The 15761-nt window shown below is 41.7% G+C and overlaps 1 pseudogene; it reads right to left on the bottom strand.

Annotated features, from left to right (window-relative positions):
• Positions 1–1752: 1752 nt before the first annotated feature.
• LOC135440924 (uncharacterized) lies at positions 1753–15141 on the bottom strand (annotated as a pseudogene).
• Between the last annotated feature and the right edge of the window lie 620 nt (positions 15142–15761).

Genomic DNA, 15761 nt, shown 5'->3' on the forward strand with positions numbered 1-15761 from the left:
ATTAAAGAACAATTTAACCTATACTAACTATACACTAATGCGAGTGTCCTAGCGCTAACTTCCTCACTGGAGAGATTTAAAAATGCCTAATCAATGTGCGAGTCTCAATCGGTAGTGGGCGTTTTTAAATCTAGTAAATAACTAAAAAACCTATTAACTTATAACGAAATATGGCATTCTTAAAAACGACAGATTCAGATATTTCCCTACCATTTGTTAAGTATCTGAATACATTGTTTAAAATTGCATTCTTAGTATAAATAAAGATTCCCCTCTTAGGTCGCATTGGATTTGGTATTACCTCGAAATCAACACGGAGAACAATAGTAAACCCTGGAATGCCATTATTTTCTTTTACATAAAGTACAAAAACGGGTTGCGAATCAAGACAGCATACATAGCCGCGTATAAATAACCTAAACGTATATGATATATTGGTTCAGTTGATGGTCCTGATATAGAAAATACGCAATTCAAAGAAGAATCCTTTTTATATTCACGCTTACCTTGTATTCATTAGTTGTTATCAGCTTGGTCCATTTATCTAATTTTAATCGCATTGTTTTGTTAAGATAGTTCCAAAAAAATTCTGGTCTGGTGTCAGACTTAAATTGCTTTAATTAATGGAAATAGCCTTGAAAATGTGAAAAATACAACCTACCTCATCAACTTCTTTCTTATCTTCATCATCTGCCATTTTAAAAATAATGAGGTTACAACTTAGAATTATTTTGTACTTAAGAATACCTTTTCCTAGTTAATATAGCTTACTAATTTCTTAAAATTACGTTTGTGCACAAGCCTGCTATGTTTCAAATTTTTATTATGAGCTAAATATTGTTGTAAATGTTAAATTTTGGTTTTATTCGCGCCAACTTTAGGCAGATGTTATGCCCCTCTACCCTCCACTGTGCATTCGCAGATTCAAATCTCTCCAAAATCTGCAAGCTTTTATATTCGTTTATTTCATTTTATTTCTTATTATTTCTTTCTTTCTTTTTTCGTATTATTTATTTCTTTTTACTGTTTCGTAGTAGAGTTTCGTATTTCGTTACCCTTGTAATAAGCGTTGTACTTTTGTCATCTCTATATATAAAACTGTTTGTCCTGACTAATTGACTGACTGACTGACTGACTGGTGATCAACGCACAGCCCAAACCGTAAGAGCTAGGAAGCTGAAATTTTCACTGTAGTTACCTTATGTGATGTAGGTGCACGTTAAAACGCGGTTTCGGGAAATTCCACTCGCAAGTGTGGAAAAATCGCGAAAAACGTTTGTATGTAACTTTTTTGTTTACCATCCGATCGGCCTCAAACTTATTTTCAAAGATCTTTGCTCAAATTCAGTTGAGGGGTGTTTCACACTTTAAGGAAAATCCATTCCTCCTTGGTGGAAATGGAGGTCAAAGATTTGGTGATTGACGTTTCGCGCTCAAATTCATTACCAGAGAGCTATAAGAAAAATCATTTGAGACGTGTTTCACACTTTTCGCAGAATTCAAACTTCTTCGGGGGAATGCGATTTAAAGACTTTTTGGGCGAAGTTTTAAGTTGTGTCCGATTTGCTTCAAACTTATTTCCAAAGCTCTACATAAGAACTTAATAAATACGTATTTCAGCGAGTTGGGAAATTCCTCCCGCAACAGTGGTAAATTGGCGGAAAACGGTTGTATGAAAGTTTTTTGTTTACCATCCGATCGGCCCCAAACTTATTTTTAAAGATCTATATTCAAATTCATTTGAGGGGTGTTTCACACTTTTAGGAACATCCATTCCTCCTTGGTGGAAATGGAGGTCAAAGATTTGGTGGGTGACGTTTCGCGCTCATATTCGATTCCAAAGATCTATAAGAAAAATCATTTGAGACGTGTTTCACACTTTTCGCAGAATCCAAACTTTTTCGGATGGAATGCGACTCAAAAATTTTTTGTGCGAAGTTTTAAGTTGCGTCCGATTTGCTTCAAACTTATTTTCAAAGCTCTACATAAGAATATAATGAATACGTGTTTCAGCGATTTGGGAAATTCCACCCGCAACAGTGGTAAATTGGCGGAAAAAAGTTGTATGAAAGTTTTTTGTTTACCATCCGATCGGCCCCAAATTCATATTTAAAGATCTATGTTTATATTCATTTAAGGGGTGTTTCACACCTTTTGAAAAATCCATTCCTCCTTGGTGGAAATGGAGGTCAAAGATTTGGTGGGTGACGTTTCGCACTCAAATTCATTTCCAGAGATCTATTTGAATGCGATTTCGTGGGGAATGCAATTTAAAAATTTTTTGTGCAAAGTTTTAAGTTGTGTCCGATTTGCTTCAAACTTATTTTCAAAGCTCGCAAGAAGAACTTAATGAATACGTATTTCGACGATTTGGAAAATTCCACCCGATTTGTCCGATTTGCTTCAAACTTATTTTCAAAGCTCTCAATAAGAACTTAATGAATACGTATTTCGACGATTTGGAAAATTCCACCCGCAACAGTGGAAAATTGGCGGAAAACGATTGAAAGTTTTTTGTTTACCATCCGATCGGCCCCAAACTAATTTTCAAAGATCTATATTCAAATTCATTTGAGACGTGTTTCACATTTCTCGCAAAATCTAAACTCCTTTGGTGGAAAATGCATTTTTAAGATTTTTTGGTGAATTTTAAGAGTTTTCCGATTTGCATAAAAGTTGTTTGATTCCCGTCCGATCAGTTTTAAAATCATTTTGAAAGCTTTTTTGATTTTATAACATACGTGCCACGGGCAAGGCCGGGTTATACCCGCTAGTCTCTATATATATAACTGTTTGTCCTGACTGACTGACTGATTGGTGATCAACGCACAGCCCAAACCGTAGGAGCTAGGAAGCTGAAATTTTTACTTTAGTTACTTTATGTGATGTAGGTGCACGCGAAGGCGGGGTTTTGGGAAATTTCACTCGCAACAGTGGTAAATTGGCGGAAAACGTTTGTATGAAAGTTGTTTGTTTACCGTCCGATCAGTTTCAAAATCATTTTCAAAGCTTTTTGAAAACATTGATTTTATAACACACGTGCCACGGGCAAGGCCGGGTTATGCCCGCTAGTATATCTCTATATATAAAACTGTTTGTCCTGACTGACTGATTGGTGATCAACGCACAGCCCAAAGCGTAACAGCTAGGAAGCTGAAATTTACACTGTAGTTACCTTATGTGATGTAGGTGCACGTTAAGACGGGGTTTCGCGAAATCGCGAAAAACGTTTGTATGTAACTTTTTTGTTTTCCATCCGATCGGCCTCAAACTTATTTTCAAAGATCTTTGTTCAAATTAATTTGAGGGGTGTTTCACACTTTTAGGAAAATCCATTCCTCCTTGGTGGAAATGGAGGTCAAGGATGAAGGGTGACGTTTCTCGCTCAAATTAATTTACAGAGATCTATAAGAAAAATCATTTGAGACGTGTTTCACACTTTTCGCAGACTTCAAACTTCTTCGGGGGCAATGCGATTTAAAGATTTTTTGGGCGAAGTTTTAAGTTGTGTCCGATTTTCTTCAAACTTATTTTCAAAGCTCTTAATAAGAACTTAATGAATACGTATTTCGACGATTTGGAAAATTCCACCCGCAACAGTGGTAAATTGGCGGATAACGGTTGTATGAAAGTTTTTTGTTAACCATCCGATCGGCCCCAACTAATTTTCAAAGATCTATATTCAAATTCATTTGAGGGGTGTTTCACACTTTTTGAAAAATCCATCCCTCCTTGGTCCAAATGGGGGTCGAAGATTTGGTGGATGACGTTTTGTGTTCAAATTTATTTCCAAAGATCTATAACAAGATCATTAGAGACGTGTTTCACATTTCTCGCAAAATCTAAACTGCTTCGGTTGAAAATGCATTTTTAAGATTTTTTGGTGAATTTTAAGAGTTTTCCGATTTGCATAAAAGTTGTTTGATTCCCGTCCGATCAGTTTTAAAATCATTTTTAAAGCTTTTTTGATTTGTAACATACGTGCCACGGGCAAGACCGGGCTATACCCGCTAGTATATATATATAGTGACATATGTACCACACCCACAACATTTACTACACTTGCACATACACTTCTATAGCATATAACATATGTCCACAGCACTCAATTCCAAGCCCTTATATATAAACCCTAGCAACTAAGCACACCACCTAAATATTGTAATACGATACACACCAATTGGAATTTGTACGCTGGCGTGGGACCGATCATAAAATCACTAGACATAAACATCCGCCACAATCGTTATTTCCACCAAATACCCAAATTTCCAACGCACCACAAATCCAGGCTCTTAGAATATTCCAGAAAAACCACAAAGAGAGAAAATAATAAGGAGCATTGCTAAAAGAGAAAAAGCTCATGATCTTGAAAGCTCAACGGAGGTTTGCTAAGCGTTGACAACAGTTTGGAGTTTGAGTTTATCCGACGCATCCAAACCGCCAAATTGAAAATATTATCCCAGTAAATTCCGCTTAATTTACGCTCCGTTTAATAAAATTATATTTATTTTTGAACATCACTTTTGACTTTTTCAATTGGCGCAGCCGGTAGGATACGTGAATGTAATAAGGCTATTAAAGGACAATCACAGTCCCAAGTCTTCAAAACGCTAAATCGTAGCCGACAATAGCGATCGAGCGCAAGTAGTTCAATCATTCGAAAACGTATCTGCATAAGGACAGACGCGAACTTGCCGCGAAATCGTTTACCGCTAAAAGATTATTATATCCCAGGTCAACCAATAACCCGACAACGCAATTTCATTGCGATAATCTAGTAGTTCATTCTGATATTGATACTTTGGACAAATGGAATGACTAGGTAGTGAATCTGCTTCACAGCATAACAGTGAGTGTGCCCGTGGATTTGCAAATCCTTTAATCCCTGCAAAACGCACTCACTTCTTAGAGTGCGCGACTAATGCGAATAACGCCAAACCAAATAAAAAAACACTACAAAGACAACAAAACAAAAAGTGAAGTGAATTAAGATGGCTTAGACAACTGAAACAATACTCCAGTTGAGTGAGTTGCATCTAAGTCAAGCACTAGGCTCGATTAGGCAAGTGCCAACATTCAATGGTCCTACAGAAGATCTAAGCGCCTTCATAAGACGCATAGACTTTATAATGCAATTGTATCCAACGAGAGACGTGCGAGAACATAGCGTCCTATTCGGCGCTATTGAAATGCAAATCTGAGGAGATGCCCAAAGAGTATCCGTTGCCAACATCTGGACAGAGATGAGGTCAGCAGACACTCTGCGAAGAGCTCCTCAGACGTATCTACAACCCCCTTCACTGGAAGTATTCGTAAGTGTGTAGAAGAACTAGAATACAAATCTTATATGATATCAAATAAGTTAATAATAGAAGATAATGAATGAATGAATACGACGCTTTATGCAAACGCATTAAACGACACAGTCAAAGACGTAAAAATGAGAAAATTGCCTGACAGACTATTCATTACCCTAGCTCGTCATGATATAACCACAGTTTTTAAGCTCAAGCAAGTAAAGCAACGAGAAGGCGTCTACGATGTAGTAATGTCCGATAAAACTAAAAATCAAAACAATCAAAATGGTCCGTCTAACTCTAACAAAAATTGGAGTAATAACGACTCCCGTGAGATTGGGAAAAATCAAAATTATAGCTGCACGCCTAATACACAAAGTATAGTAACAACGCGCAGAAACATAAATCCCAAGTCGATTGTAGTCAACAAATAAATCAAGAATTTTTGCAGAATTTGAACAAGGGCAGGGCTCAGCATCCCCTAATCCACCAGTGGGGAGGCAACGCGAAAGCACTAGCGGGCAGATGAAAATGGATAATAGTGAAAATTTTCATCAAACTGCCTCGGATTCAGAAACAGACAGAGAAGAACCAACCCATATCTCAAACTAACCATGAACCATAAATTTTTAAAATGCATAATAGACACGGGATCGACTACTAATTTAATGAAAGAAAATTTTCTAAAATTCCCCATAAAAAATTGCCAACTTGAAGTTTATACCATTAATGGTATAGTAATATTAAATCAAAGCATTTCGCTGAAACCCAGCAAGCTTTGTCTAACACATCATAAATTTTATTTACATAATTTTTTAGAAAATTATGACTAGGTCGAGAATTGCTAGAGAGTTCTCAAGCATTAATAGACTATAAAAATAAAGCCGTTCGTATAAGTGATTATTCACAATTACACATTTCGGAAATCGAATTGCCAGTAGAAGAAGCAGATTCAGAATATCTTTTTCCGCCCCCATCCGATGACGAACAATTCGTGTTCGTTTGTGTTTACTATTTAAGAACAATAGGTTTTGTAGGCAAGCGAACCCGAATTAGTACGTGCCGATTTAAGCGAAGCGACAATTGCGACAATTTAATGTGTTGTTATAATGCAAGTGGCCGATTTGTACCAAATGCAAATGCACGAAGCGAACGAACTTAACTAACTCGACGCACAGCATCGAGGCTTTCGCAAAAGGTAATTGTTTGTGGAGGAGGCGTCGGATAAGTGAAAATAGACGTCTTCAAATCCAACAATGATATTTTCTATAAATTGTAGTAGTTTATATTTCACTTGCGGCTGCATATAATGAACTTTACTTTAGAAGTGATTTGCATTTTCTTGTGTCAAAACTGTTGAGGAGTGGAGATCGTGGGGAGAGTTCTGAGCGTAATTTGGATCCTATTTGAGAGTGAGTCTCTATCATTGAGTGAGTCTCTCTCACTGAGCGACTCTTTCATTGAGTGGGGCTCAGTCAATGCTACGTTCGGACTACCATTGAACTGGAATCAACATTCTCCCCCCCTGGCAATATGCAGATTGCAAGGATCCCTATTGCGTGCATGTGCCAGAGAGTATCCACCCAAACTTGGAATTTTGAGCCATGGGCAGACCGCCTTGGCTCGGGAGGATACCCGGTAGGATAACGTCTGGGCAGACGGAACCAGTTGTTGTCCGCCAAAACGACGTTGCTGAACGGGTCCTTCATGTCCGCTCTGATAGCTCTGGCTTATGCAGTTGAGTTGGGGGTCAGCCTTCAAGATTACCCCTCGACACATCTGCGTTGTCTTGGAGCGTAGCATGGCTGTGCACGCTCCTTCTGCGCCAATGCGGGTGACCGAAAGGCCATAGGCCTTTGCCAAGGTTGCATTAATACGGCTTACTGGAAAACACGGATCGATCAAGGCCCGAGTCTCGAGGGTCTTCTTCCCGGTGTCGAGGAGCACTATGGCGGTGGGCAGGATGCTGACTCCCTTGTGCTGGAGAAGGGACGTAAGCGACGTCCGTATAGTGAAAGATCTTGGTCCCTGGGGTTATGTGCTGCTGGAAGGCGAGTAGCCAGAAGCTCTTCTTGGGGGCCTGTTGGCTGACCGAGAGGGTCGAGCGCCACGGGGATCACGCATGTGGAGTAGTGTGTGGTGAGCCTTTTTTCAAATTTTGCACTTGGCTCCACTGCGGCATGACTGCCCTGAGCGCTAATGGGCAATTGGATCAGTATTTATTAATTAATATTACTCGGAGGCGCTTCTCGGGCGTAAGCTTCATGAAGCTTTCGTAGCGCATGGATGCCTCTGCACACCCGGCATCTAAAGGAGTCCGTTCCTTGGCGTCGATTGGGTTGATTCGTTGACGGTGCCATGCTGGTTCTCTACAGGGGAGTGAACTGGAGAATAAGATGTTTGAAAGGTTTTATTATTTAATGGAAATTATTTTTTTTGTCGTTAGATTTTTTTTTTTTTTTAATAAAGTGGGATTAGTTCGTTTAAAGGATTAGTCGGTGGTATTATTCACCTCAGCGGGAAGAAGGACCAATTAAGCTATTGGCCTTCTGATGACACCACGAACGGTAAGCACGTCCACTACGAGGCCCTTGTCATCTGAGCCTGGGCAAGCGAGCTGGACTCGGCCAAGGCTCCACACATTTATTGGTAGATTATCTTCCTTGATAATCACCATATCACCGACTTGGACGTCCCTTGTAGGGGACTGCCACTTGTTCCGCTTATGGAGCTCTTTCAAGTACTCGTTCTTCCACCGAAAGCAGAAAGCTGTTGGAGTGCCTTGAGTCGCCGCCAGCGGTTAATTATGGAAAAAGCCTCTTCTAGGATTACTGGCTCGTTAATTGACAGTAGAGGGCCGCCAACTGGCCTGGACTTAGAGCCAATAAGAGGTGGATTTGTAGAAGTGGGACTTAAAGCTTTTAACACCCGCCTCCCACAATCCGCCCATGTGAGGAGCACCAGGGGGATAGAAATGCCAACACAAGTTTTGATGGCTGTGCTTGGATAAGACGAGCTCCTTGGTTGCTTGCAAGAAATCTCTCGAAAGAACGGATGAGGCTCCCACAAATGTTTTCCCATTGTCTGAATAGGTCTGTTGGGGAAGGCCACGTGTTGCTATAAATCGCGAAAATGCGGCCAGGAATCACTCCGTGGTTAGGTGTCTGTGGTGGCTTCTAAATGGATTGCTTTCGTGCTGAAACACACGAAGACACAGACATAACCCTTGGTGATTTTGCACGCTCGACCAATGTAGCTTTTGATATCGAAAGGTCCCGCAAAATCTACACCAGTGTGTGTGAAGGGTCGGGAAAAGGTTGATCTCGCCGTTGGGAGTTCGCCCAAAAGTTGGGTCTGAAGTCGTCGACTGTGTATTACACAGGCATTGCAGAAGTTTATGGTAGATTTTACCAGGACCTTGAGCTTTGGGATCCAGTATTTGGCTCTTATGAGGCGCGTCACCAGCTGATTGCCTCCGTGAAGACAAATGTGGTGGGTAAATCGGACAGGAGGCGTGAAAAATCACAATTGGCCGGAAAAATAATGGGATGTCGCTCATCATATCCTAATGAGGTTGACGCTCTCACACGTCCACAGGATCGTAGAATGCCTCTTTGATCGATGAAAGGGTTTAAGTTGCGAATGCTGCTTGAACATAGGATTTGCTTCTTATCAAGCAAACAGCTATACTTCTTAGAATAAGCTTGGCGTTGGGTATATTCGATAAGTAGGCCCTGAACTCTCGTAAGTTCTTAATTACGGAGCTCAGCAGGGAGGTGGATCGCTGGGTTTCTGCAGCGCTGGATAAAGCGACAGACACATACGATAACTCGCAATGCCTTGTCGAATCTGGAGAATCGTTCCAGAATGTTGTAGGAGGGGAGCTGTGAGACACTTAACTGCACGTTGTTCTATTTCCGTCTCAAATACCGTAACAGGAACTGGCCATTGGTCTTGTGGTAGTTGTAACCATTCTGGTACATGCCACCACAAGGTACTGCCCAATATGTCCCGAGGAGAGACCCCCCGACTAGCTAAGTCACCTGGGTTATGTTCGGATCGAACATGGGACCATTTGCCATCGGTGGACGTTATCTTGGCTACCCAGTTAGCCACGAAGGTAGACCATCTGCATGGAGTCTTATCCAACCAGGCAAGAACAATAGTAGAGTCTCTCTACTCTGGATAGGGAGCTGAGGAACAAGAGCCATGGTAAGCTCGGAAAGAAGGACGGCGCCACACAGCTCTAAGCATGGTAGTGATACCTTCTTAACTGGCGCAACTCTCGTTTTTGCTGCGAGAAGATGAGTGGAGATAAATCCATTCATCTCGACGCGCAAATAAAGTGCAGCACCATATGCGCGCTGGGACGCGTCGCAGATGCCATGGAGCTGTACCTTTGTATTTGGCTGAAAATCTTGGGATACGACTTTCTTCGAGAGAGGGATAGTCAGTTAGGAATTCATGCCAACGTTTAACGAGATCTTCCGGCAGGGAATCATTTGTATTTATTTGTATTTATTTATTTATTAGTGGTCGACAAAACGAGTGTCTTCCTAATTATTCAATACATTAAATTTACAATTATGAAATTTAGATTCTAAAAGCCTAGATAGAGAACACAAATTTCTAATAGTATCACCGACCGATGGAGGTGTTTTATTTGCCAGTCCGGCCAGCTGTGCCCCTTTTCACAGCTAATTTTGTCAGTGACGCTATTAGAGCCTACATCTAAGAAGAAGGGTGTGAGTAGGAAAAAGTGCTCTTAAGTAAAATTAAAAATAATCTTAATTTGCTATATTATTTAAGAATATATCATAAATAGTAGAAAAGAAAGTAAAAAGATTGTTAATAAAGTAAAGAACTGTATGCTAGATATACAGAGTGTTAAGTAGATAGGATAAAGAGATACTATTGGGAAAGTAATGGGAAATCACCGACCCGGTGGGGGAAAATTTACAGCCTGTCCGGTAAGCTATGCCCCTGCTCATAGCTGGGAATGGTCAGTGACTTCCCGAAGGTATCCTGAAAGCAACGATTTTATTAGGGGTAGAGAAAGTTCGGTAGAGAAAACGTGATGCAAACTATTGTAATTTTTACATAGCACGCGAAAAGGATTGTGCATAGCGTAGTCTGTTGTGCACGTAGATAGGAATAAGGGGCGGTAATTTCTGGTTGGTCTAGCCGGAACAGAGAATTGAAGACGCCCTAGCAGAAGAGGAGAATCTATATCGCCAACAACCAATTTATGTAGAAAGACAACACCGAGAATTGTCCTACGGTTGGTTAACGACGGAAGGTTAAGAAGAAGCAGCCTGCTGGAATAGGATGGCAACCGAAGATTAGGGTCCCAATTTAAACCTCGTAAGGCAAAAAGCAGAAATTGCTTCTGAACAGATTCAATACGATCCTGGCTATTGTTATACTGCGGAGACCAGATGCAAGAGCAGTATTCAAGGATAGGGCGAACAAGAGAGATGTACAGAAGTTTCGTTATAAAAGGATCGTTAAACTCTTTAGACCATCGTTTAATGAATCCAAGTACACCTTTTGCCTCATTGACGATGGTATCTATGTGAAGATTGAAACAGAGTTTAGAATCAAAAAGAACGCCTAAATCCTTAACTGTTAGTATACGTTGCAATGGAGTATTGTCGATATAACTGACCAGATAAGGTGTAGTACGATTTAATGTCATAAACATACACCTTGAACAATTCAGATGCAATTGATTGGCCGAGCACCAAAGTTGCATAGCGTTCAAATCGTCTTGAAGACGAGAATGATGTAGGGGATTGGTGTATGATAGAATAAGTTTCACGTCGTCCGCAGACATGAGTACACGGGCATGGGATATAACAGAGGGAAGATCATTTATAAAAAGGGTAAAGAGTAAAGGTCCAAGATGACTACCTTGAGGAACACCAGAAGTAACGTGAACCTGTTTAGAGGTAGTCAGCTTCAGCATTACTCTTTGGGTCCTACCTTTTAAATAAGAACTAATCCAAAGCAATAGAGACGGAGGGAAACCTATTCGGTCAAGTTTAAAAAGTAAAATGTCATGGTGCACGGAGTCAAACGCCTTACTGAAGTCAGTGTAAATGACATCAGTATGCATTTTCGAAAGGAAAGCATCATTTACCAAGGAAGTAAACTCAAGCTTGAACAGGGGAAACAACTGATTTGCAGAAATGCTGCAAATTCGAAGTGATTATTTTTTCAAATAAATTAGGAATAGCGGACAGTTTTGCAATGACCCTGTAATTTAGTATATCAGACTTTCCACCTGTCTTGTGGTGAGGATTGATATAAGATTCTTTCCAAAGAGATGGAAAGACAGAAGATTCAAGGGATAGATTAAAAAGCTTTAGCAATGGATAAACCGGGGAAGAACTACACTCCTTGAGTAGACAACTAGGGATATTGTCAGGCCCAGGAGAGAAAGATGATTTTAAAGAATTTAAAGCTTAAAGGAGAGAGGAATGGCAAATAATAGGGGGAGGTATAGAACTAGAGGAAGTAATAGTATAAGGGTAAGAATTATTATTAAGACAGACTGAAGAGTAAGTTGATTGAAAAAATTTAGCAAATAGGTTAGCAGAATCAGAGTCATTGCAAGCTTTATCCATCCCGAGAATCATCCCACCCCAGTTCTTGGAGCCAGATCTCTGGCATGAAAATCTTTGCTCGAACTATCGCAGGTGCTAACCATCCGGCAGGATCGAACAGTTTCGCAATCTGAGACAGTACTTCACGTTTAGTGAGCGAAGGCTGAGATACCATTTTGGACGGAGCAAAGAAAAACTGATCCGTTGTGGCTTGCCATCGAATGCCTAGCGTTTTGGCGACGCTAGCCTCTTCGATTTCTAAGAAATCCGAACACAGTAAGTGGTCCCTTGGAATTTCTTTTAACACTTCCTGTGTGTTTGATGTCCACTTTCTCAGAGGGAACCCGGCTGTGTCGAGTGTCGTGCGGAGTTCTGCAATGGCTGAAATTGCTCGTTGCTTCGTGTGTGCCCCTGCTAGAACATCATCGACATACATATAATTCTCAATTATATCGGATGCGATGTGATATTGTTCGTCTATATCACGAGCAAGTTGATGGAGGACCCGAATTGCGAGGTATGGAGCACAGTTAACCCCAAAGGTAACTGTGTTGAGTTCGAATCGCAAAGTTCTTCGTTCTCATTGCGAAAAAGTATTCGCTGGTAGGGCGTATGTCTTGGATCGACCAGGATTTGCCGATACATCTTAGTTATATCGGCATTGAAAGCGTAGCGGTAGAATCGCCACTTTAATATTTGTATCGTCAGATCGGATTGGAGTACAGGTGCTGGGTGTAGGATGTCGTTTAGGCTTTTGCCATTGGAAGACGGGCTGGAGGAGTTAAACACAACGCGAACCATTGTTGTGGTGCTATCTGGCTTACAAACAGCATGATGTGGCAAATAGAAATTATTGGGGTTGCTGTTTGGAGAGACTTGCGCCATATGACCTAAGTTGAGGTACTCCTGAATCACGGAGTCGTACTGCTCTTTCAAAGGAGGGTTGCCTTTTAAACGATTCTCGTTCCTTAGAATCTGAGCTAGTGCAAAGGATCTTGAATAACCCAAGTCTATGTGATTGGATTCCCAGAAAGGTAGGGTGACTACGTATCTGCCATTCTCATTCCTCTTTGTTGCTTGGATAAAAGTACTCTCACAGAAGGAATCGGAGCTCTTTACCAGTTTGAATGGAATGTCCTCCACCTCCCAAAATTTTGTGAGAATACTGCCTAATGGATGCGGTCTTTGAAACTGGGCCTGTTAGAATCCAGCCGGAAATAGTTTCTTGACCTAGCAACGTGCCACATATATTAGGAAGGTAGCCACCTGTTAGTATGGATGGTAGGATATCAGCGCCAATTAGAATATCTATCTGCGAACTCCTGTGGAAATTAGGATCAGCCAACTGGAGGTTTGGCAGGGTTCTCAATAAGTTTTGGGGGATCGAACATGATGGTAGATTCCCTGCCAAATGTGGTGGGACGCAGGCTGATGTCTCGATTTGGATAAGGGGCTTGGAAGGAGAGCCAATATTAAAATGGCAGAGCTTGCGAGGCTAGGCTGCAACAGCTTGATTTAATCCAGATACTAGCGCCTGTACGGATGTGTACGGCAGCTTTATCAGGTGGAAGAGAAGCTCGGAAATAAATGTTTTCTCTGATCCCGAGTCGATCAGTACACGAGCTGTATAATTTACACCCAAATGGCGAACATATATGACAGCCGTGCTTAAAAGAACACCATGGGTGTTAATTGCAACATAATTTTGAACATTTGTTTGGGATGGAGTGGACTGTATGGAGTGATTGGAGGAAGCTGCTTGTGGTATGGAAACAACCGCAGGGGTCAATTGTAGAGTGTCATTACGGTGCAAGAGTGTATTCTGATGACCCTTGCACGCAAAACAATTGTGAGCACTTGTGCAATCACTTAACTGATGACCCCTAGTGAAACAGTTTAATCATAGTTTTTGCTGTTTCCGTTCGCTGACGGGCATTTGGAGAAATCGTGGGCACAGACGGATAGGGTGGTTCTCCCTGGAGCACAATTTGCAAGCTTGCGGCTTGTTAGCGATCTTGTTCTCAAATGAGTTAAGCCGTTTCGTGGTAGGAGGCTCTGTGCGAACAATTCTGGAGAGCGCTGGAGTTTTTGCGCTTGTCTTTAGCTCTTCTATCGCTTCTAGAGTGCGATAGCGTTCTAAGAGAAAGGCGCTCAAACTCCCTCGGAGTCTCCCTCACAGAGTGACTCTCTCATTGAGTGAGGCTCAGTCAATGCTACGTTCGGACAACCATTGAACTGTAATGTTATGTAATGTTTGCAATAAATGATCGTTACAGCGAAGAGCGCCAGCTTAATGTAAATAATCTTAAGAGCGAAATTTAAGCAGTTGTTTCGCAGAGCAAGTATTAGAAGATAAGAAGACGATGCTGCTCTTATCAATGGCGAGGTCGCTCCTTCTGTTTTGGCTGCGTAGCCAGACCTTCTCCCCCCGTTGAAAGGCATGGGCTTTCAACTGAGTCCTTGATGGCCAATACGCACAGTTTGTTTGCAGCTCTCCTTATCTCTCCTGTTGCGGTGCGCAAGATGGCAACTCGAGCGACTGCATCATTTCCCACGATTAGCTCCGTGATCTTCGCCAGTGGCCACCTTAGAGGCGGCAGGTTTTCATCCTTTTCGAGGACTAGGTCGTTGACACATAGGGCTGGTTTCGGAGTACGTCATTTGGAGCGCTACTGAAGCAGCGTTAAATATTCTTCACGCCAGGTGGATCAAAACAGTTTTTGGAAGTGTGTTACGGGTTGCCAGCCAGCCAGACGATTGAATTGAAGGTGCATCACATTAGGCTCAACGAACGATGAGCTGGGTCTACCAATCAAGAAATGAGCTTGAGTGAGCACATCTAGGTCTGCTGGATCTTCTGAAAGAGGAAACAATGGCCAGGAGTTAATTATCGATGCTATGTGACAGACTAGGGTGTGAAGTTCTTCGAAGTTCAGAACGCAAGAGCCGCCAATATCAATATGTGGCGAACGAAGAGGAATAAACTTCCAATCAATGCAGTCAGCCATGCAAAACTTGTGCACTGATTCAATTTGATCGCGACTGATGAAAACACGCTTGAGTTCCAGAAGCTCGTTCTTGTCGCCGACAATGTTGGTAGCGTTATCCGACCATATCTGCCTGCCTCGAGTCGATATAAACCTCTTGAGCACATTCAAGATTGAAGCGGTCGACAGATCCTTGACCAGCTCCAGGTGAACTGCTTTAGTCGCGAAGCAGACGAAGACAGCCATGTAGCATTTGACTGAAGCTTTATTACGTACGTCTGGCTTATAAAAAAATGGTCCACAATAGTCAACGCCAGAGAATGCAAAGGCTCGACAAGCAGTCAAACGTTCTTTGGGAAGATCAGCCATTATATGCTTTACTAATCGTGGCTTGGCACGAAAGCATCTCACACATTTGCCAACCACCTTGGATACGTTCTTCCTTCCACCAATCGGCCAATACTTTGCTTTGATAGGATGGTGTCGCGGAAGAATTATTGGATGGCGAGCTTTGAAATCCAGCGAAGAGTTTTTCAGGCGCCCATCAACTCTAAGAACGCCGAACCCCTCCAAAAAAAGGGTTAAGTGATGCGATACAACTGGATGGCTTAACAGCACTTCTCGATCGCAGTGATTTAATCTCTTCCCACAGGTGTGCTCCCGTGTTGTACACACACTGTTAGTCCAGGATGCCTGCTTCAGTGAATGAATTTATAGATATATGCGAAAATACGCTGAATTGTATCAAATGAGTTAGCGTATTTGCAAGTGGCTGATAAATCAACGAAGGGAGGTGACCCAACAAGGACCTTTTTTCTTAGCTCGAGTTCTGGCCTTTCTGGCAAGCAAGAAGCAGGCCAGTCCAA

The sequence above is a fragment of the Drosophila montana genome, unplaced genomic scaffold (assembly GCF_035044405.1).
Source record: "Drosophila montana isolate Dmon_TW-CO22-7 unplaced genomic scaffold, ASM3504440v1 contig_1092_1, whole genome shotgun sequence".
In the NCBI taxonomy this organism is placed as follows: Eukaryota; Metazoa; Arthropoda; class Insecta; order Diptera; family Drosophilidae; genus Drosophila; species Drosophila montana.